The sequence below is a fragment of the Semicossyphus pulcher genome, unplaced genomic scaffold (genome assembly GCF_022749685.1).
Source record: "Semicossyphus pulcher isolate SPU_LCO1_2020_fin unplaced genomic scaffold, fSemPul1.0.p SCAF_4, whole genome shotgun sequence".
NCBI lineage: Eukaryota > Metazoa > Chordata > Actinopteri > Labriformes > Labridae > Semicossyphus > Semicossyphus pulcher.
This window is the reverse complement of record NW_027211715.1, coordinates 7,324,218-7,345,711: the sequence shown is the minus strand read 5'-3', so window position 1 is coordinate 7,345,711 and position 21,494 is coordinate 7,324,218. Positions and strand designations below refer to the sequence as shown.

Genomic DNA, 21,494 nt, shown 5'->3' with positions numbered 1-21,494 from the left:
ACAGAGAGGGAGATTCATCAGTGAAGGGAGACACTCATCATTTATGCTTCTGCTCAATGCACATGATGCATACAAGAAATGTGACTGCAGTTTCATGCAGACAGTTGAAATATGGCCAGGTGTGTTTGAACATAAGAGTATCCCTTAAGCCCACAAACATTTTTTTAAAATAATTTCACCACTAGATGGTTGAGGAAATGAAAACAGCTGCTGACCTAGTCTAGCCTATAACAGTTTACTAGCAGGAAGTTGTCCCACTAAAGTATGTGCAGTTATGAAAATTTACAGACAAATGTAAGTGATGTATCTCTTCTATATTTGCATTTGTGTATCCTTATTTGAATATACAAATTAAAAATTAAATAAATGTCTGTTAAGTCATGTATCGCCGAATGAGGTAACACAATGGTGATTGAGCCTACGGCCCACTGATGAAAGTCTTTGCATTTGCAGTATTATGGACTGGGTGTCTGTGGCGACATTGGCAGAAAAAAATTACAAGCGGTGCCAAGTTAGTGGTGTGTTTCCCATCGCCCAGCAGTTGTTAGGTTGAACAAGTTGCCTTCTTTTAGGCTAATAAACTACGATGTAAGATTGGAAAAGATTAATGACTACAGATACAACTTCAAGTGAAAATCCAAAGAAAGAGAAACATATTGACACTCAGATGAAGGCAAACTAAAAAGGGAAAGTGACCGTCAGCGAGGAAAATAAACAGTTACAACCGTTACAGCCGGAGCTAACCGTGAACTTCAAACATGCAACACTTTTCGGATATCTGGGAAGTGTGCTCCTGCAATTACCGTTTATTCCCATAGGTGCCGCCAAAGAGAACGAAACTGAGATGTTTGAGATTACCTCTTTAAACGGGCACATTTAAACACCAGTTAGTTAGATAACTGAACCCTTCTTGACTAACGTACAGGACAGACAAAACGTTTGAACCTGCTTCAACTTTTGCTGGAATGTCATCCGACAAGGAACGGTGTTCAATCAAATACACACACACATTCCTGATAGGGCACTTTCTTTGAACTCTTCCTTGCATACCTCACAGTTGTCACAACAAAAGATACAATCAGCGTTGTGTGACACTTTCCAGGGCTGTAAATTCCCGTCTCAGGATAGAATGAACCCCTGTGCTGTGTGTTGGTGTCTGTTAAGCCTCAAAATCTCAGGTTTATTTTTCAACTTCCTGGAACATATTTCATCATCTCTGTACCTGAAGCAACATGCCCCCATAAACCAAGCCCCTTACAGATTTCTTTAAATGTTTGGCTGCTTTTTGCTCTCAACATCTGCTGAAAGCTGCTAAAAGCGGCCTGTCTGCATCTGTCACATGACCCTGACCTTGCACGTCATAGCGGTCCCACAAGAATTTGTTTGTTAATCAGCCTGTCAGCTCCTCCTACAAGTTTTGCATATTGAGATACAATCACAATGCAGACAGCATAAAGTTAACAAGAACACGGTTGAGTATTCAGACCCATCTGGCATCAGGAAATCCATAATACAACCATTACAGATCAGGTTTCTCTACGGGTTTCAGCTAGACACAACAACATTTCCCAGCAGTCACAATACAAAATTTCCCAGTCATTGTGGATCAAATGGATGGCAAAATGTGCCATGCAATTTTAATACAACTCCTCACAGCCCTAACACAGGGTTGTCTACACACTGGAAAAGTGTGGGCCAATGATAGCTGGTGTATTCTAGCATTGTCTTGACTGGAACTATAACATTTTACAAGTACAACTCAAGCATTTCTAGTGTACCCAGCAGTCGTTATGTGTATGCTAGTATGCACTACATCTACGGATGTTTGTCTTTTTTGCAAACCTACATCCCAAGCTGCTTAAGAATCACCTAATACACATATTCTGATAATAATCCACCATAAATTACTCAAAAGAAAGAAATAAGGATGGAAATAATCACCAGGGTCGACACACTTCCAGCAGTATGGCTCCTTCCATTCGTGCATCCCAGCTCATGTCAGGAGTATCATGGGTCTAACATTGCTATTGTTCTGTGGTTTTGTGAACTGAAAAGGTTGGGAACAACTGTGGAAGCTCAATGAGAACTGGAGAGCCCCTTCCAAATTCCCCTGAGAATAATCAGCCGTGTAATGCCTGGAGCCGAGTTTCTGCAGCCCCCTGTCCCAGGAGAAGGAGACTTTCTGGCCATTTAATGGCATTTAAGTGGATGAAACACTCCTGGGTACTGTGAGCACTAAGTTACATTATATTTCCAAGAATGTTAGATTTTCGTTGTCTGGAACAGCGAGACATTTAGCATGACCTGTGGCCTTCACAATGCAGAATGTCAAACCCGGGAGGGGGAACAGGAAGTACGCAGGATGAGACTGTGCCAAAAAACATTCCCAACATGACTGACATACTATGATGCTATTATTTTCTTTGTTCTTTCCAAAGATAATTAGAGGAAAAGATGAGATGGAAGGCACCTTTGATTATAACCTGGGAGCAAAAGCAAAAAGGACACAGTTACACAATACACTCTGCTTGTGTAAGGAAAGAAAGGGCCAGTGTGTCCGCTCCTTCAACAATGTGTTCTAATCATGTGTAGTCAATGTAACAAAAGCAACACCCACAACAGCGACAGACACAGAACCAGTTGCATCACCTTCACATGGGAATAAGGCTGCCGCGACAGAGCTGTTGGGGATGTGTTCATAACCCGAGAGACATGCAAACAACACTGTGGTAAAAAAAAAGAGCAGAAGAGGTGGCATGTTGGCTCAGCGATATTCATCTGCAGCCGGGCCCTCAGTCTCTCGTGACAGACGTTTGTGTTTTCTAAAGAGACGAGTGTCAGCAGTGAACAGACAAGATCTAACAGACAACCTCAGATATGGATTTAAGCTTAGAGGTGACTTAATTTGAATCAAGAACACTGCTGCAAAAGTAGCTCGGTGTTAACTGGCAACATTCTGGATGTTTAAATGATTTGTTACTACGGCCCCAGGAAACACTGCCATTGCAGACATGCTGTACTCTAAATTAGGCCTATTATTAAATCATGAACAGCTGTAAGCCTGCTTTCACTTCCAATTTACAACACAGCAAGCATTTCAGCTGCTACTTACTTTCAAACATGCCACACCCCTGCACTTTGTGGTAAGTGTGTGCTTGACAGAAATGTTAGACAGCCATACTTGAAAACACCACAGCAGTGCAAAAATAAACAACTTTATTGATGTAATTAATTACATTAATTGATTATTGTTTTTGCAGTGTTGTTAGTCAAGAAAGACTTTATGGGCTTCCAGATCATATCTTGAAAACTCCTTTTGAACCTCTACAAACTTTAATACAATGCAGTGAAACTTAACTGTTGAAGAAACACCTGGGAATTGTTGATTTGACTGTTTATATTTAAGGCTGTGGTTTGTGATGATGTATTAGACAAGTTTATTGTGTGTATTTTTCTTTACAGTCCTCCAACAGAAAGGGAAAAGCAAAATATTATTAAGCACCATTTAAAAATGACGCAGTCTGATCCAAAAGTCAAACAAACTACAGCCTAAAAAATGACCTTGAGGTTGAATAAACGATGCCGTTTAGGATTCTGTAACCGGTGTAAATGCCACTTAATGCCACACCTGGATGAAATCAATTTTCAACACTGACCAAATATATGACAAGTAGATAAAGAAATAACAATTTTTGTTGCAAACTTTATTCTAAGAATATTTTTAAATAGGGCTGGGTTAAAAAAAAAACATTTTTTCTGATTCAAATTGATTTTCATTTGAATGACCCAATGTCGATTAATAAATTTTGAGATCAATCTTGAAATATGTGTAGAAATGTGTCTGATCACCCACGTTTCTGAGCGCTCCTGAATGCAGCATGACTCAGCGCATTACCCCTAAACACGGCAGTGAGGGAGACATGCCCGGACTTGTTTACTGCACCTACTATGGAGACATCAGTGATCGCTGACAGACTCTTTTTATCGTGTGTGCACCCATGAAGATGTAAGTTTGTTTTGCACTGATGTTTATGTTACTCTATGTTAGCGTCGGCTTTGGCCGCGAGTGTATGTTTGGCATGTTGTTACCTTTCCCCATAACTCTTAGTGATCTCTTATGAGATCTTGTGGCCAAACTCGCACAAGTTGAACTCCAGTTCGTTTAATCCCATCTTTAAATGGCTCAGAAGCATCTAAAAGTAAAGAATACCCCTTGCTATTATTGCACATGGGGATAATTAGCTAAGAAAAAGACTTTACTGCTTTACTGTTATGTTTTACCTGCTGCACAATGCTATCACATCAAAACTAATTGTACAAATAAATTATTACTGAGCAAGAAAGAGACAAAGCAAGACAGAAAGCTCTCTCTCTCTCTCTCTCTCTCTCTCTCTATCAATCTATCTATTAAGAGTGCCAGTTAACCAGCTCAAGGGTTGGTAGGATCAATACACTTTACAACCAGTCTGTCCTACATGCACAAATCACCCGGACACAATGTACAAATGATGTACTGCAATTTAAAGTGACCACATCCACCCTACACTGACATGCAACTTGTATTCCCTTTGACTTAAACTACACAACCTGCGAAGCAAAAGCAGCATATTAGCAGAGCAGCAGCAGCTCCAGTCCTCCAGCTATGCTTTTGTTTTGGCAGCGCTTAGAGCTCAACACAACCACATAGCTACGAGGGCTGTCACAGGACACCGGAATTTTAAACTTCGATACGATACTAGTAAAAAATAAATAAATGCTCGATACCTGTTTCGATACCATGGCAACAAAAAATGAGGTCATGTTCTTGTTTTTAATTTCCCACCTTCACACAGAAGAAAAGTAACTAAACACAGACTAGCTCATTTGACAGTGTTAATAATAATGAAAGGCTTAATGAGCAGGATTTTCCATATTAAATATTCCCTCTGAATCATCACTTGTAATCCAGTAGGAGTGTGAGCTGGTGTCAGTATCTGCAGAGGATCTGCCCTTCGTCTGTGTTTCTATTGTTCTTGTTATTCTGCTGTGTTTGGGACATTTCTGGACGTCCCTTGCTGGGCAGAGGTCTGGAGCTCAGCCAACAGTCCGCAGGTTGGGACTTAACGAAAACGTAGCGCCAAGGTGACATGGCTGTCTCTCTGCTTTGCTCTCTGTCTGTAACAGACACTATAGTAACTTTTGCATCTTTATTCACATCTGTGAAAAGGACTTCATTTGCAGTTCTGTGAATGAGAACAGCCTGCTGTGTCGTTGCTGTATAAGATTCCTGCAGGGTTGTACGGAGGTGTAGCGTGTTAGTTTGTTGTTTCAAGCGTAACCGCTGTGAAACAATCTGAAAGTAACGTCCTATTTCTCTGTTTCACTGCTTTTATTTACATCAACGGTGCTCACTCAACTTAAAAATCTGACTGTAGTTCTGTTGTTTTTTAAAGCTTCTGGATCTTTCGGTACTAGAGAACGTGAAAATAACAGAGATTGTATTGTGTATTTTTAAACACATGGTATCAAAAAGTATCGAAGTATCAAACATTTCGACAACCGTATAGCTAAAAAGATTAATTTGAAGAAAGTTCACGGTTAAAAATACACATTAGTAATTGACTTATCAAATGAGACATACAATAGAAAACCTTATTTGTAACTCCTGTAGCAACGCGCATTGTAATCTTCCACAGTGTTTTTTTTTGGTTGTACATAAGGAGGGCAGTCAGACATGTCAGAACTACACAATGTGAGATTATTCAACATGTTCAGGACACAGATCATCATGTAGCAAGTACAATAATAACTGTCAGGATACACAAGTCCCTGTATACTGTGTGATCAAGTAATTAGTGAAGTCAATTAATTTTAGGTAAGTGGATACAGAGCACATTTAGGCTGTAGAGCATGCAGGAATTGATACTATGTTTTTATCTTAATTTAACTCTCACACAACAGCCGCTTGTTTGATTAGTTGACTTAAAAGAAGACGGGAGGCAGAGTATAAAGTGAAACTGTCTGCTGCTGTGTTTGGTTGAGAAGAAAACCTGCATACTGTTGAGTCACAAATCACCAGACCCCTCTGCTCAAATCCCATCTGACAGCTGCATCGCCCGGGGAGGACAGGACAACCAAGGTTTGTAAACACAAAGCTGCAATTCCCTCCTCTGCCATCCCACTGCAGTGGCGCTGTGGAGCCACCAACTGCAGGCTGGACTTCTGTGTTGACAGTGTGGGAGAACAGAGGGGGGATGGGCGAGGAGAAGGGAATCTCTGTCTCTGCAATTCTTCCCTCCTCCCCCCTCTCCTCTCTCTGTCTTCCTCCCCTTGTGACTGCTGCCAGTCGCAAACTGGCCTTTACAGTAAATCCTAAATCAAGTCACAGCTCAGTGAGAGAGGGAGGGAAGGAGAGGGACTGAAAAAGACAACCAATCAGCAGCAAGAGAGAATCAGGACATGGCAATTAAATACAGCATATAACATGTTTGCTAACCATGATGTGAATTCATATTGATGAGAGTGAGGAAGGTTCTGTCCGTCACAATATGAAATCAATACGGCTAAGTAAATCATATTTGCCCAGGGTTATCAGCCGGCATACATAATTCATTAAGTCAAACACAGGCTAATGAAACATCCAATCAAAGGCTTTCGCTCACTCAAAGAAGTGCGATAAAAATATAACAACACCTGTTCAATATGCTGTAACGTTCTACTTCCTGTCAGGACACATTTAACTATACATCAATCAAGCGTGTCTCAAAGCATCAGTGATGCTATGATATAGATGCAGACCAAGCCCAACACAGGCATTTGTTTTAATGCCTGTACATGTGTTACATTTACAACTGTAAGTCTCTACATAAAACTGTGCCCATAAACAAAGAGACATACACACATGTAAATAGTAAACCCATCTTAAGTTGTGCAGTTGTGCTTATATAACAGTACCAACAGGCTTATAGAGCAGTAACCGATCACATAATACACAGGTACCGGAAAAATATTTAACTGTAATTTTCTGGTGAATCCTCTCAATGGACAAATTCTGTAAAGCATGTAGTGAGACACATCCTCCTGCTTACTTTACGAAACATAGGTTACAGCTTTAAGAAAACAAATATTCAGTTTACTTATCAAAACTCACATTTAACAACGCCCATCAAAGGAAGTGAATGTATAATGTCACTTGCAAGGGCCTGACTGAAAATATTAGCTGCCAATATTTACTTCTCACAGTTGGCGTCAAAGTCGCATTTGAAAAAGCAAGTTGAGGAGTAGCTTTCTTATTGTTGAAAGAGGATATACTTAAAGAACCCCAATGATAAAGTTATTTTACATCAGTACATGAATGACATAATACATAGGCTATATGTATCTGGAAAAATGTCCAGAATTTTTTTCCCAGCATGATTTCTATCGCAGAAAAACTGCATTTTTTTCAGTATCATTCTTTTCCCCCTTAAATGAGCCTCACACATCAAGCATAATTCTGGCTATAAATAGACTGAACTTGTATTGCGCTTTACCAGTCTTCCAGTCACTCAAAGCGCTTTTACACTACATGTCACATTCACCCATGCACACACTCATTCACACACTAATGGCAAAGACCAAATTGCCCCTTGGGGACAATAAAGATTATCCCATCCAAAGTGCCAATTTCCAATCAGGATCTATGCATTTATACCCCAGCGGTTCTCAAAGTGGGGTCCACAAAATAATTATAATAAATTATAAAATTGTGCTGTATCATAAAAAAATGCATGTCTACAGATGAGGACCATTTGCGGCAATGGAACAAGCATATCAGCTGTGTCCCAATCCAGGGGCTGCAGCCTTCGAAGGAGGTGGTTTTTTTCAAATCAATTAGAATAAAATGACCCTCTGTTTTAAAGTATATAAGTGGTATGAACATGATTCAAATTGAAATGTTTTTCTGTTTATCACTCTGAAACATCTAAAGTATTTAGGTTGATAAGTTTTACAATACAAATAGCTCCAATGGCATCTAAGAGTGCAAATGGTAGTGCATATGCTTAATAGTTGTAACGATTATGAGGGGGTCTTTAAAAAATGTTCTCCCCCATAAGGGGTGCCTGGCCCCAAAAAGTTTGAGGACCCCTGTTATACCCGATCAGGAGCAATTTGGGGTTCAGTATCTTGCCCAAGGACACTTCGACATGTGACTGTAGCAGGGGTTCAAACCCCCAACCTTCCAATTGAGAGACGACCGACTCTACCACTGAGCCAGTCGCCCCTATAATGGAAATCATTTTGGGAAGTTATGAATTACGGATTACGAATTTAAGGTTCAATGAAGGGCATATTCTTTGGTGTTAATTTTTTTCCCCCTAACTAATAACAAATAACAACACATCTATAGGCTTTTATCGGCCAATATATAAACCCGACCTATTTATCGGTCTATTTATCTATTTATTGGTCTACTATTAACCCTATAAAATGCTCCTTTTAGCCATATTATGAAAACACAATGTGTCACATTAGTACTATTTTGACTACACAGCATTCTGAGACTTTAAAATTTCCTCTGTGAACTATTTTCTGTATTTGCTGTAAGACACGAACGGCTGATTCATTCTGAAATAACAGGAAGGCATGTGTTATGTTGGCAATTTAAGCTGTTTTCTTTACCGGAACAGTCTGAATACATTATTATGCTACATGGCACAGGCTGCATATATTGGAAAAGGTTTTTTTAAATGACAGGTGCATCCCCTGAAACTCTCGCTGGGGAAACCGACAAACTGCCACACCACACTGATGTCTCACTGCATCGTGTGTTTTCTTTTGTCCCTCCCAGCCTGTGACAATAACACACACCATGTCAGTTTCTTCCTTTGAAGACTCTGCTGCATCAATACGTAAAGGAGACCCAAGCTGTGATGGCTGCTGCTCTGAGTCGACTCTGCAGGTGGAAATGGGGCTCATTCCTATTTAAAGGCTCCATCTGAGATCTGGCGGTTTGGGTCTATTTTCAGCAGGGAGCAGAAAGAAATTCAGCCAGCAGAGGATGGGGTGATTTAGAGTTATTTCTCATAGTCTCTCACTCCAATTGTTTTGTCCCCTGCTGGAGTCACACATGAAAAATAGATTCTCACTTATACTGCCACAACCAGGCACAATACGCAGTGAACAAAAGCCAGAGATTGTTTACTGTGAGCCTGCCGCCACCCATGGCTCGTGTACCAACAGCTATAATCTAAACAAAGGAAATGCATATGTGCAAAGCATGGAACTGCAGCACAAACACCTGGGCTAGCAGCCTTGTTAGTCATTTTAAAGGGAGTGTGGATTTTAAAGTAATATTTGAAGGCAACTCCACATATTTTAAACATCAAAGGCTGGTTACAGGTCTTCAGGAGTACAACTGTAAATGTGAAACATGTTGTATAAAGCTCTTTGTGGCTCCAGAGAGACCTGTGTGGGATCAGATTCTTTTAAAAGTCACTTGAGTTTGCTTTGGTTGGAGATGAAGATTAGGCCTGCACAATATGAGGAAATTGTTAGATGTGCGATAACGTTACTAGATATTTCAAAGATGATATGACCTTCTGATAATTCACAAAAGAATGTGCAAGCTAGCTCAAATTTACAGTTCCTGAGAATTGCTGGTGGAAAGCTGTGGTTTCATCTGACGGATCAAATGTTTGCAAACTGATATGAATGCTGGAACATGTACTTCATGTTTTTTCTGGTTCTTTGCGATTCAGTCGTGTGTGATGTGTTTATTGAACATTTTCATATCACAATAGGGGGATATAGGCATTGAGTTCTGCTGCAGTGGCGTGGCACTAACAGAGTGGTACTCTTGTCACAATGTAACCCTAACCCTAACAGTTAACCTGGGTAACTTACAACTAATACCACTCGAAGCTACTTCAATACGTGTACTATTCAGCATTTTTGGAAATCACTGATTGAGTTGAACAAATTGAATTGAATAACTGGAGCTAAGATAGAAAATACTAACCAAAAAATACACTCTCCTTTGGAAATGGCCCAAAGCAAAGTCAGAAAATATTTTACTTGGAGCTTCAAGCTTTAACACTAAGTGACAGCACCATAAACACCAGATAAAGCTCTTTTGATTCCACTGTGCAGTTGTGTAAGATGCAGTGACTAAAGAAATGAACTCCAATCTGCATGTGGCTCTCCCTTCCCCCTCTCCCGAGTTACTGGTCTCTCAGAGTGACAGATTGCATTGGCAAGCCTAGCTCTGCCTCGAATGGCCTATGTGAGGTCAGGAAGGCTAGCTGTCTGTCACTGACAGATGGTAGCACGTAGCCCTTGCCAGCTAGCCTCGCTTGATGGGCAGTTAAACCTGCTCTCGGCAGCTCGTGTCCATCTGAATGCGGCGGGTCAGTGAGGGCCACTGAATCAGCGGTGGTTATCTCACTGAGGGCTGACGTGTCGGCTTGGATTAGAAGTACTCGCCAAAGTCAGGAGCCCAATGACTGGAAGAATGTCTTGAGAAGGTCAAGTCTATTTCACATATCAGGAACAAGTCATGCTTGTTTTGCAATACTCGTAGTGGGAGTGGATATCACGATGAGGACAGGCGCATACAGAGTTAAACCATCTTGGGACACTGGTTCATCTGTAACATGAAAGTGAGATGCGTTTCTAAATCAAATAACACCAATGGGAGATCAACACAAATTATGGCCTTGTGGTTATAGGCTTCCGCAAACCAGTGAATTAGCAGTTTGACCAGAAGTTTGCAGAATTATGAAGGTCCTTGAGAAAAACCTTTGTATAAGGGAAGGGGTGTATGTAACGTTCAAGGGACTTGACTTATTGAGGCTTTACTGTTCTTATTCTGCAGCAGGTCTATTGGTGCTTTAGTTCATAAGGGTGATTCTGACAAAACACCAAGTAGCCATGACAGAAGACGATGCTTAAAATATGTTGCAACAAAGAACCTACAAGGGGGCTCTAGTTTACCTCAGTCAGTAGTGCAGGCGCCCCATGCACAGAGGCAAAGTCCTTGACGCATCAGCTGTGGGTTGGACTCCAACTCACTATCTCACCCCATCATCTCCTTACCCTCAGTGTTTCCTGTCAATCATCAGTTGTCCTGTCTAATAAAGTCAAAAGGCCAAAAAATTATCTTCAAGAACCTCCAAAATGTAATATGCTCATGCCAAAACACACATGTTGAACCGGGCATTAAAGAAGATCTCTACAGTCACCACAGCTTCAAGGAGGGCACCTTAGATTTCTGTTACTGGATCACTATCACACAAACTGTCAAATATGGTTCCAACTTCCTCTCTGATCCTGAGTTACGGCTTTAGTAATAGCCAGAAATGTCTTTTTGAAGAACAAAATAATGGCACAGTAAAGCTGACCTTTGACCTTTTAGAGATAAAATGTCTTTACTTCATTGGTTTAACACCCGAAAAAACTACAACTAGAAAATACCAGCAAGGTTTCAGCTACCTTTAAATCTTCATCACTATGGTAGTTAACTCAGATACATCAGCTCACAAAGCTAGTCTGCTGCATAATGATAAAATATAACTTTATATAAGATGTTTTTAATGATTTTTGACTTTATAACATCTCATTATGCTCAATCGATGCTCATCAACTCCATACAGAGTTACTACAGACTTTACACATAGGTGATGTTTGAAGTGGTTTTATCGTTGTTAATCCATATACTCTTACCTAAGAACCAGGCGAGCATCTATTTCCAGGAACAGACTCATGTAACAGAGACATTGCAACTGACAAACAGTGTGAGCCAGTTTATTGACAGTTGGGGGTTTTGGGCCACTGTGGGTAGGTGTGAGTGTGGCTGGAGACTTGTATTACAATAAACTGTGGTAAACTGCATTATGTGTGAAAGCACCCAGAGACTTTCCAGCAACAGTCTTCTTTTATACAGAAGAAAACAGCTTAATTTAAGCTATGCTCGCGAGGTTACCCTCTGTGCAGCAAATGTGTGAGTCATGTACAAGCTCTGTGAACTGGAATGCAGTTGACATTTTTTTACAAAACAATGTGGCTATGAATATTTTAGCAGGAGTGCAAGTGAAGAGGTCAGGTGGGAGGTGTGCACTAATAGAGCACAATAGAGCAGCAATGGTGGCTTTTCAACACTTTTGTCATCATATCTAATTCACTGCTAACTACTTTCAAAAGATAATATTAAAAACCAAGGCAAATCCTTCCTGCCCATCAAATTGGGACACATTTTTTTTCACAGATGATATTACTTAGGCATGCAAATATTAGGAAAAACTGATATTTATTGCGATTTTTGACAATACAGAAAATTATTCCAGTGTTTTCATATAAACAATTAACAATGATACTTTTTATCATTTGGGACTTTTACGTCTATTTCCTTCCAACAAAACAGAACTCCTCTCCTACTCCTACCACATTTGGTTCAGCAGCTCTGATAGTCGGGCTGAACAATTTATCAAAATTTAATCGAAATCCCAATATGGCTTGTAATGGTGCAAAATGTATTAAAAGGCGAAATGTGTGTCAAAAAACATTTTAATTTAAATATTGTGCTGCAGAGATGTTCTGGCCTGCACATCATACACAGACACAGACGTAAGTATCAAATATCTTTGTTTGGTACAGATCCCTGCAGAAAACACAATGAATATGAAAATGAAATTATTATTCAATTTGATATCGCAAATCATTTCGAAATCGCAATTTAAGTCAAAACAATCGCAATTAGATATTTTTTCAACATCGTTCAGCCCTATCTGATACCCGCATGAAAAAGTAGAGCGAGTAGAGAGCGACACGTTTCTTTATAAAATAAACTAAAATAGACTTGTGGGCTCCAATTACATTACTTACATGATATATCATCTACCATTTCTAACGGTGTTCAAATGTATGTTAAATCAGCATAATCAGCCTGGTGACATTAACCTTTTGAAACAAAAGCTCACCGTCTTCTACTTCCTGTTGGCACACACGCCCTCACACCATGTGTGTGCTGCAGGTGTAGCCAATAGACTGTATAAATAATGGACATCTCAGTGACGTCACCCATTGGTTTCTGAAGAAGCATTTTGAAGCCCGAAATGCACCAGCGCTGGGGATAGCCATATTGGAAATGCCAGAGCCAGCTAATCCAGAGGCAGGCAAAGAGGCTGAGCTCTCTGGGTGGGCCGCATGAATCAGCCAGCTACAGCTATGAAACTAGGCTATATGCTCCTTAGCGTAGCTAGCGGTTATTAGCCAGAAACGGTCTAAATAATGAACGAGCTAGTTTAACTCTGGCAGGAGGAGATTCTGTTTGTGACGATGACTGACTGCAGGTGTTTAGTTATCAGAGTAAAGAAGTAGCAGACTTGCTGCTCGCTCGCCCAGTAACGGGAAACGTAAAATAACCGATCTTCTCATCACTACGGTCCACTGTAATCTCTCCGGGGAAAAGTCAACAGCTCCTGACTCCTATTTACTGGCCGCCGATTAAATGAATGTTTGATAAACACTCAACAGGCTAGAAAGCAGCTAAATCGAGCACAGTATACCTGCTACTTTGTGCTAAAAATATATCAATACAATTATACTAGCATTTAACTCACCGAAAAACTTTTTGCATCGCCAGAAAGTTCCATAAATCCCACAGACAGAGGCAGATTATTTGTCCAAACTTTGAATGAAAAAATCCCCAAAAGGCTCCAACAACACAAACAGGTGAAGTTAAGTTCAGTGACCGTGTGTCTGTGTTGACGTCTAGCTGACAGCCAGCAGGGTGTCAATCAAGTGAGCCGGCCCCTTAAGGCTTAATATAATTAAAATGGGTGTTAGAAAAAACTTTTACCCCCCGTACAGTTATCTTGAACATTAAAATGAGCTATTTATGACAAAACTGTTTTTGTATCAGGCTGTAAACATGTTTATTTCTGTTCCCACCTGCTGTAATATTATTTCTTGTTTTCTGGAGCCAGCCTCAAGTGGACACTTGAGGAACTGCAGTCTTTTTGCACTTCCGCATTGGCTTAATTTTTAAACACCGGAAGTTGTCGCTTGGAGTTGCCTCTAAAAGTAAAACTCTACAGCACCTTGGCTCTTTGAACAGTCCGGTTAAGTGGCCACAGATTAACAGGCAACGAGCAATGTGCCGCTGACACAGGGAATACTCTCACTTAGAAGCCACCTTGCATAATGGAGTGTCTGCCTCGATCATCCTGCTGATATGATCTGTGACGGCTGTAGGGTTGCATGCATGTTTAAAGTTTACACAAAGGTGACACAGATACTCTGCAGCACAGCAGTCAGGTCACTGTGCGCTCTGGTGAAGAGCTGCGCTATGCTGTGGCTTGCAGGGTTAGTTGTATAACTACTGAAGCTGGCTAGATAACTTCCTATAGCCTAGCTAACCAGAAACGTTGTAATCCTGTACAGACACAGGAGTTCTCTTATTTTTCTCTGAGCTGTGCTGTTTTCTGCCCACTGGCACTTTGTTCTGAGGATTGTGCATCATTTTTTTAATAAAAGAGGACAGATGGGCAATAACAGTATAATAAGTTCAGACAGTTTATTCAAGAAAGATATTTTTCCATCAAATCCTGTCTCTTAACTGTTTGCAAATAATATCTCTTTGTGGAGCAGTTCCTATACCAACTGAGGAAATTAAATGAAAGTGAAAGGCCCACAAAGTTCAACACTTTCAAGGCAGCTTGCACAATCAACAGCACAAATAAGCAACCAAAGTGTAACTATTTGCATGGATTTACTATGTCCCTGCAAGGGAATCCAAAGATTTACTGCAGTAAATTGGAATGAATCGCTTTTTTCTAAACATATCACCAGTATAATGGCCAGGTCCCATTTTTGATACAGCGTTTTGCCTCAGATGTTCACCAATTAGTAACAAGAAATGAAAGCATAATGCTAAAAATATTTTGAAATGTATTGAATGTATTTAAACCTTACTTCTGTGACTGCCAGAGATGCACACAAATAAAAGCAGTAGCAAGCCCTATGTCCGCATTAGTGCCCATATATTATCTGTATCTCACTATATCACTTCCTATCTGTTTGATTCCTCCATTCCCTCGGACTTAAAGGTTCTGAGCATCAAGTTTAACCAAGGACAGGCCCTCAGCAAGAGGTGTGGAATTTCTGGCTCACTGTAGGACACAGTAGAGGAGAAGTCTCTGAAATATTTGTGGTGTATTTTGAGAATGGGGGCATACTCTGTGAGAGGCGTAGCATACAAGCTAATTTCTAGGCAAACTGCTGCAATGAATCAATACTGTGGGCTGAATCATTTTAAACAAAGACTTCTTTCTTCTCTTCTGTCATACAACAGCCTTGTGGGAGCAAAACTGTTTTCCACAAAACTGCGTCAATGAAAAAACAAAGCACGTCCTGAAATCTGAACACATGTTTCCTAAAGACGTTTGGAGATTCAGGAGAGATTTGACATCACACAAACTTTCTCAGAAACTCTGCAAGTGTTATTGTAATTTCTGTCATTTTGTCTTGCTCCTGGGGTCATGAAAAACGTGTAACATCGGTGAAACAACACTAGCAGTCAGTGTGAAATTAAAGAAAAGTTGGGGGTGAAATGCTGCTGCAGGGCACAAACAAATTGGATGTCTTGTTTGTCTTGAACTCCTGGCCTGAAGAGCTCTGATTCAAAGTCAGCAATTTTCTCAGTATAGAGCGTCTCCAAAACACCACAGCAAGCGGAGCTACATGCCGCCCTCTGCACGAAAACACACAAAACAACACTTGAGGATAAAATCACACAAAAACACGAAGACCAATCTGTTTCTGTGACATAACTGTTCTTTCCCCCTGAAAAGGGTTTACCCTTCTGTTACACATTAATATAACAACGGATTTTTTTTTTTCCTGGAATTCATGCACAATGACTTGGTTCATGGTTTCTGCTGCTGACTGAGAAGAAAATCAGAGCCGTGCATGAGTGCTAATAGATTGTTCTTGCAAGTAAAACACACAGCATGACATAAGAACTACAGCGCTGAGATACAGCATCATGATTGAAATAAACAGCCAGGCTGAGTGCTTTACAGCGAGGAAAACAAAGCCTTCCAATAAGACTGACCAGAGAGTAACACAGTGAGTTGCCAAAATTGGTGGCAGCAGGAGCATGGCTGTCACAGCACAGCATCTTGGTTCAACAGAGAACCAAATGAACAATGTCAGCAAGTCAGACAGAAAGAAAGTCCTAGGGCATCCGAGCGTAACAAACATGACCATCACCATGGAGACAGAGAGCGTCTAAGGGTCCCATCCTGCATTGTTCATTGTGCACTGCTGGGTAGAGTTCACAGGAAATCTGCTGGACTCTTGAGCAGTTCAAAACAGGAAGAGTGCTCTGTTATTCGAGTGGAAGTTAAACGACAGATTTCAAACTTTCTGACAATCAGCGGTTAGAGGAGCAAAAGTCCCCTCCGAGATGCATGTAAAATAAGAAACAGGGGAAGGGAAGACATTCAGGAAGCAACAGGGTTTGTGTGAAATGTGGAGAAGCAGAGGCACTAACAATAACAACAACAAAGAGATTGCCAATCAAGTGAGGGAAGTGTGAAAGTTGCTTTGTAAAGTTTGTTGGATTCAGACTTGTTTAAGCCCTTGTCATGGTACAAAATCCAAGTTTCCTCGTCTGTTGTCAGTTATTGATATTTCACATTTCCATGTTTAGGTTCAGACAGCTATCTCTGAATGTTGAGCAGAAACCTTTTACAGCCCAGCCTAGCTGCAGATCACTCACCACAGTAGTAAGTCTGTATGCCCCACCAGTATGTTCAGTCAGGGCTTTGTACCATCAGCTCAGAACCTGCAACAAAGAAGACGAAGGAAACTCAGTCAGGGGCTTTTGAAGTAGATTAAATGAGAAAGTAATAGATGAGTGTTTTGGTCAACATGCTCTACCAGGCAATGCGCGCGGACATCAATGGAAACAGACCAATATATTGGTCAGGCAATTTTATCAACCAATGTGGGCTTATCAGAAATATTTATAGTGGCGTTAGATTGTCTTACACAGAAAACAATGCTCACAGAGATTTGGAAGGGTGGCGTTGCCTGGTTTTTTCAACAGAGCACACTTACATTCCTTTTACACTGCCAGTTCAAGACGGGATGATTACACCTCTGTTATGCCTCATCTAATGTAAAACCCACAGAGGCAGAATGGTGGGGGCAAAGTTGTTTGGCCTTTGAGCATCAGAGGTAACAAAGACGGAATGGCGTCAGTGTAAACGGCGGAGATGGCAAGGCGTGTGCACGTTTACACGCCGCTTGCATTTCCTTCCACAGCGCTAGAACGGTATGTAAAACCATAGACTGTATAAAAAGATGGACGACATGACAGCTCCCTAAAAGTGAAGCCAAAACATTTAGCGCGCCCCCTGCTGACTGGCTGCAGTATAGGTCATAAAGTCTGCCTCCTCCATGTTAACAGGTGGGACATGAGTCAAACTATGAAATCAAAATACACGTCCAATACATTTCTCAAACATGGTTTGTTTCATTTTAGATAGTTATCATGCTGATTTTCATCCAAGTGTTCATTTTTCTGAGTTTGTTTTATTTAGTTATTTGATGCTGTCAAAATGATGATTGACAGATCTTTTGACAAATCCGGCTCCTGTAGCCGATTAGTTCCGGATTAGCAGAGTGGAGGAGGATCGGCGAGAGGAAACGTAATTAAAACAATCACTACAGTCATTGAAGTGTACATATCTGTGAACGTCTGCTTCAAACCAACACAAAGAAGCTGTTCTGCTGTTAAATACGCAGACGTGCTGGATTTTTGCTTTCAAAGATCTTTGATCTTTTTTAAGTTTAGTAAGTTAAATGTGTGTTTTGGTTAGCGGAAAGGGCTACAGCAGGATCTCTGCTGCGCAGCTCTGGTTCCAAATGACATCACCATCGCATGATGGCAGCACCCGCCACGGAGGCTATTTTGGCTCCAATTTCATACAATGAGAGCAGACGGAGATGCGTCGTCCATCTTTACAGTCATTGGTAAAAACACACTGGGGCGGCTTTATGCTGTTGCTTAGTTCAATGTAAAATGGTAAAGGCGGCATACGGTCAGAGCTTTGTTAATGTGCTGGGGTGGAATCACAATGTAAAAAGGGCTGTAGTCCACAAAACCCTCAGCACTGTCTGCGCATTGGTTGACGATGTCCAATATTCTTTATTAAACATTTTTACATATAGGAATGTAGCCTTCTGAGTATGTTTGCATAGTCATATAGCGGCACAAACGATACAGATATTTTCTATTTTCTTTCCATCTCCAAATTTCTCCCCTCCAATATCCGTTTGTATCAATGTCAAAAATCCAATATGGGTCAGGTGAAATCATTAGCTCGTTCATCAAAAAATCTGCTAAGCACCTTTCAAAGCCGATTTCAACTTCCTTGGGGCAGGAAGACCCAAATTGCCAGTCCAACAAATGACATTTTCACAGTCTGTACCCTCATTTGTACAATTAGTCAAAATGTAATATAACTCCTGCATGCCATGAATTCAAAGTAAGACTGTAGTATGGGGAGTGAATAATCTAACCATGTGACTAACACTCATTTGGAAGTTTTAACAACGGTTCACCTCTTCAGTCTGAGGACAGAGGGAGACCGCAGCACATCATTCGAGTATGTTCCTGTCAATATTTACAGCTGGTGGCCATCATAAAGCCATCACCTGGTTATGTTGAAACAATCCATTGCAAAAACCCTGCAACCAGCACCGCCTTTTTGAAGCCCAAAAGTCCATTCTTACTGCGGTTTAATTCTGTGGTAATTATTAAGGCTGCAGACTGAGGTTGCGTCAGAGTTCTGCTAGATTGCATAATATTGTTAAGTGCCCTGGAAATCACTGAACATTAAGATTCTTTTTCCAGGCTCCTTCTCCCCGCTCACTGCTTCCCTCCCTTTTTTTCCTGACCTTGATTATTTCTGCGCCTCTTTTCTTTTAGTCATTCTTTCCCTTGTTCCTCTGTTTTCCTTCCTCCTGGCTCTGCTGATTCTCTCTACAGAGGCTGCAGAGCAAACGGAGCGATAATGTTACCACAAAGAAGTCAGGAGAAGTTGGGTGTGGCTAGGGAAACACTGAAGTGTTGAAGGTTGCAGAGGGCTTGCTGGAGGACACAGCTCTGCCATGGTAGGAATGAGGCTTCTAGGCAGCACAAGCATCTCCTTGATCGAAATGAAATATCACCTGATTTTTTTTATCTGTGCTTTCATCAGTAACTCTGTCAACCGGCAAAGATGTAGGTACACAAACACACTCTTGTATGTAAAGTTCAAAGGGAAACACTGATGCACTGCGCTTTGAGAATTAACAGTAACTGGCTAGATTTAAAGAGAAATCTGAAGAAAGTAAAATATTTCTTCTTAGAAAAAAAAACACAAATTCAACTAAGTGAACAGGCAAGACACCTCAGCTTGTAACAGTTGGCACCTTGCTTTTGCTTATTGAAACTGAAGAAGTGGAATGTCTGCCAGATTTCTTTTTGTACCCAGCACAGGATATTGAAGCACTGCCGTTTCTGAAGTTTATAAATTAGTACAAGTCAATGTTTTTTCAGTGGGTTACCAGGATCTTATTCTTAAAACAACTAGAGCACAATGGTTTATAATACAGACAGGAATAGAAATGGTTTTAGTTGTATAATTTATAACCTCAACCAATACAGCAGCCTTGATAAACACTGACCCTTGAGATCGGCTTGAGAAAACCCAAACTTTATCTGGTGATGAATTGGAAGTTTTAATGTTTTTCATTCACTGCGATAGAATTTACCAGGATGACGCATAGCTCAGGACTGCACAGTAGTGCAGTGGTTAGCGCTGCCGCCTGAAAGGCCTTTCTATGTGGAGTTTGTATGTTGTCCCTGTGCATGTGTGGGATCCCTCTGGGTACTCTGGCTTCCTCCCACAGTGTAAAGACATCCTCATTAGGTTAGTTGGTGGCTCTAAAATTGCCCGTAGGTGTGAATGTGATCATAAAAGATGTCTGTCTCTGTGTGTGTGTCGGCCCTGTGATTGACTGGCTACCAGTCCAGGGTGTACCCCGCCTCTCACCCAATGACAGCTGGGATATGCTATTCGATACGAATCCTGATACAAATACGAATGAAGTTGTATAGTTAATTAATTGTGATATAAAAGAAAAGGAAATTATAGCCTATATGATGAATGCAGTGTATAACCAATAATGCTCATATATACAATCAACAAGAAAAAATATGTTCTATTAGGCTATTTGGGACTTTTAAGTCTGTTATCTTCAAACAAAATAAATCCCCCTCCCTACTTTTACCACTTGGTCCACCAACTCAGACACTCGCATAAAATTAGAGAGAGTTCATGTGGAGCGACACGTTCCTTTAGATAATAAATACAAACAGACCTGTGGGCTGCAGTTATCTTATTTATATGGCATTTCATCTACCGTTTCTAATGGTGTTCAAATGTATGTTTAATCAGCGTGAGAAGCCTGGTGACGGTTATGGAAACAAAAGCTGAAGTCTCCTACCTCCTGTTGATACACACAACCTCACGCCATGTGTGCTGCAGGTGCAGCCGCTACAAGTAAGTAGTGGACGGTCCTTTTATGTGGCCTCAGCGCTAACAAACACCAGGGCGAGGTGTCGCTGATAACGGGAATACATTCACTGAAAAGGTGCCTCGCGTAACTGAAAAGCCCTGAAAGCGTAACCTGGCCGACATTGCGTGCGACAGCAGCAGCATCGCATGCTAAAAATGTACATGCACGTGACAAAACAGGATGCAGCTCTTGGATTGAGACACAGCTACAGACTCTGATTCACTGATGAAGGGCTGCACAAAAGTGTTATCTGATTGACTTTCCCTGCTGATAAGTCGTGGAAAACCTACATCACAATTGTGACGGTTACACTATTTATTTTCTCCTCTATTAAAAAAAAACACCTATTCATGCCCTAAAAAATGGAGTAATGGTGTCGCCTTCCTTCCTTCACTAGAGCTAAACATTGTGGTGGACACAGACATAAATGACAAATCAAGTCTCAAATTGACGATAAGAAGAAGGGTGATAAAAACGGGGGGCTGCGAAAGGCAGGCCAGCTCAACCTCGATGATATGATGGTACAGACGTCTGTGGTGGATGCCTGTCATTAATCTGAGCTGGACAATGGCATCATCATTTGGCCCAAACCAACCACACTATACAGAACTTGTGCATTAAGTTTTCAGTCCAACTCTTATAACACTGTCCATACTACATTTACAAATGCAAACAATGTTTAGAAGGCATCTGACCTCTGGCCCAGACACATTGAGTATAAACCTTCAAGATTGAGAAACCTGCTTTATTTGTGTAAGTGGCTCAATAATACACACCAAGCACAGTCGCCGTGTTGGGGCTTCATTTCAGTTCGAAAAGCATTACCCAACGAGTGAAGGTGTTCAATGCAGATAAGACAAGTGTGACATTTTTCTCTTGTATAGATAGTGTGCAGTGTGATA

The 21,494-nt window shown here is 40.9% G+C and overlaps 1 protein-coding gene across 1 annotated transcript in view; it reads right to left on the bottom strand.

Annotated features, from left to right (window-relative positions):
• Positions 1-21,494, bottom strand: part of tbl1xr1a (TBL1X/Y related 1a) — a 45,360-nt gene that overhangs the window by 10,179 nt on the left and 13,687 nt on the right. The window contains exon 2 of the mRNA XM_069679449.1: positions 16,742-16,807. The gene's annotated coding sequence lies outside the window, so the exon portion shown is untranslated. The remainder of the gene's footprint in view (positions 1-16,741; positions 16,808-21,494) is intronic.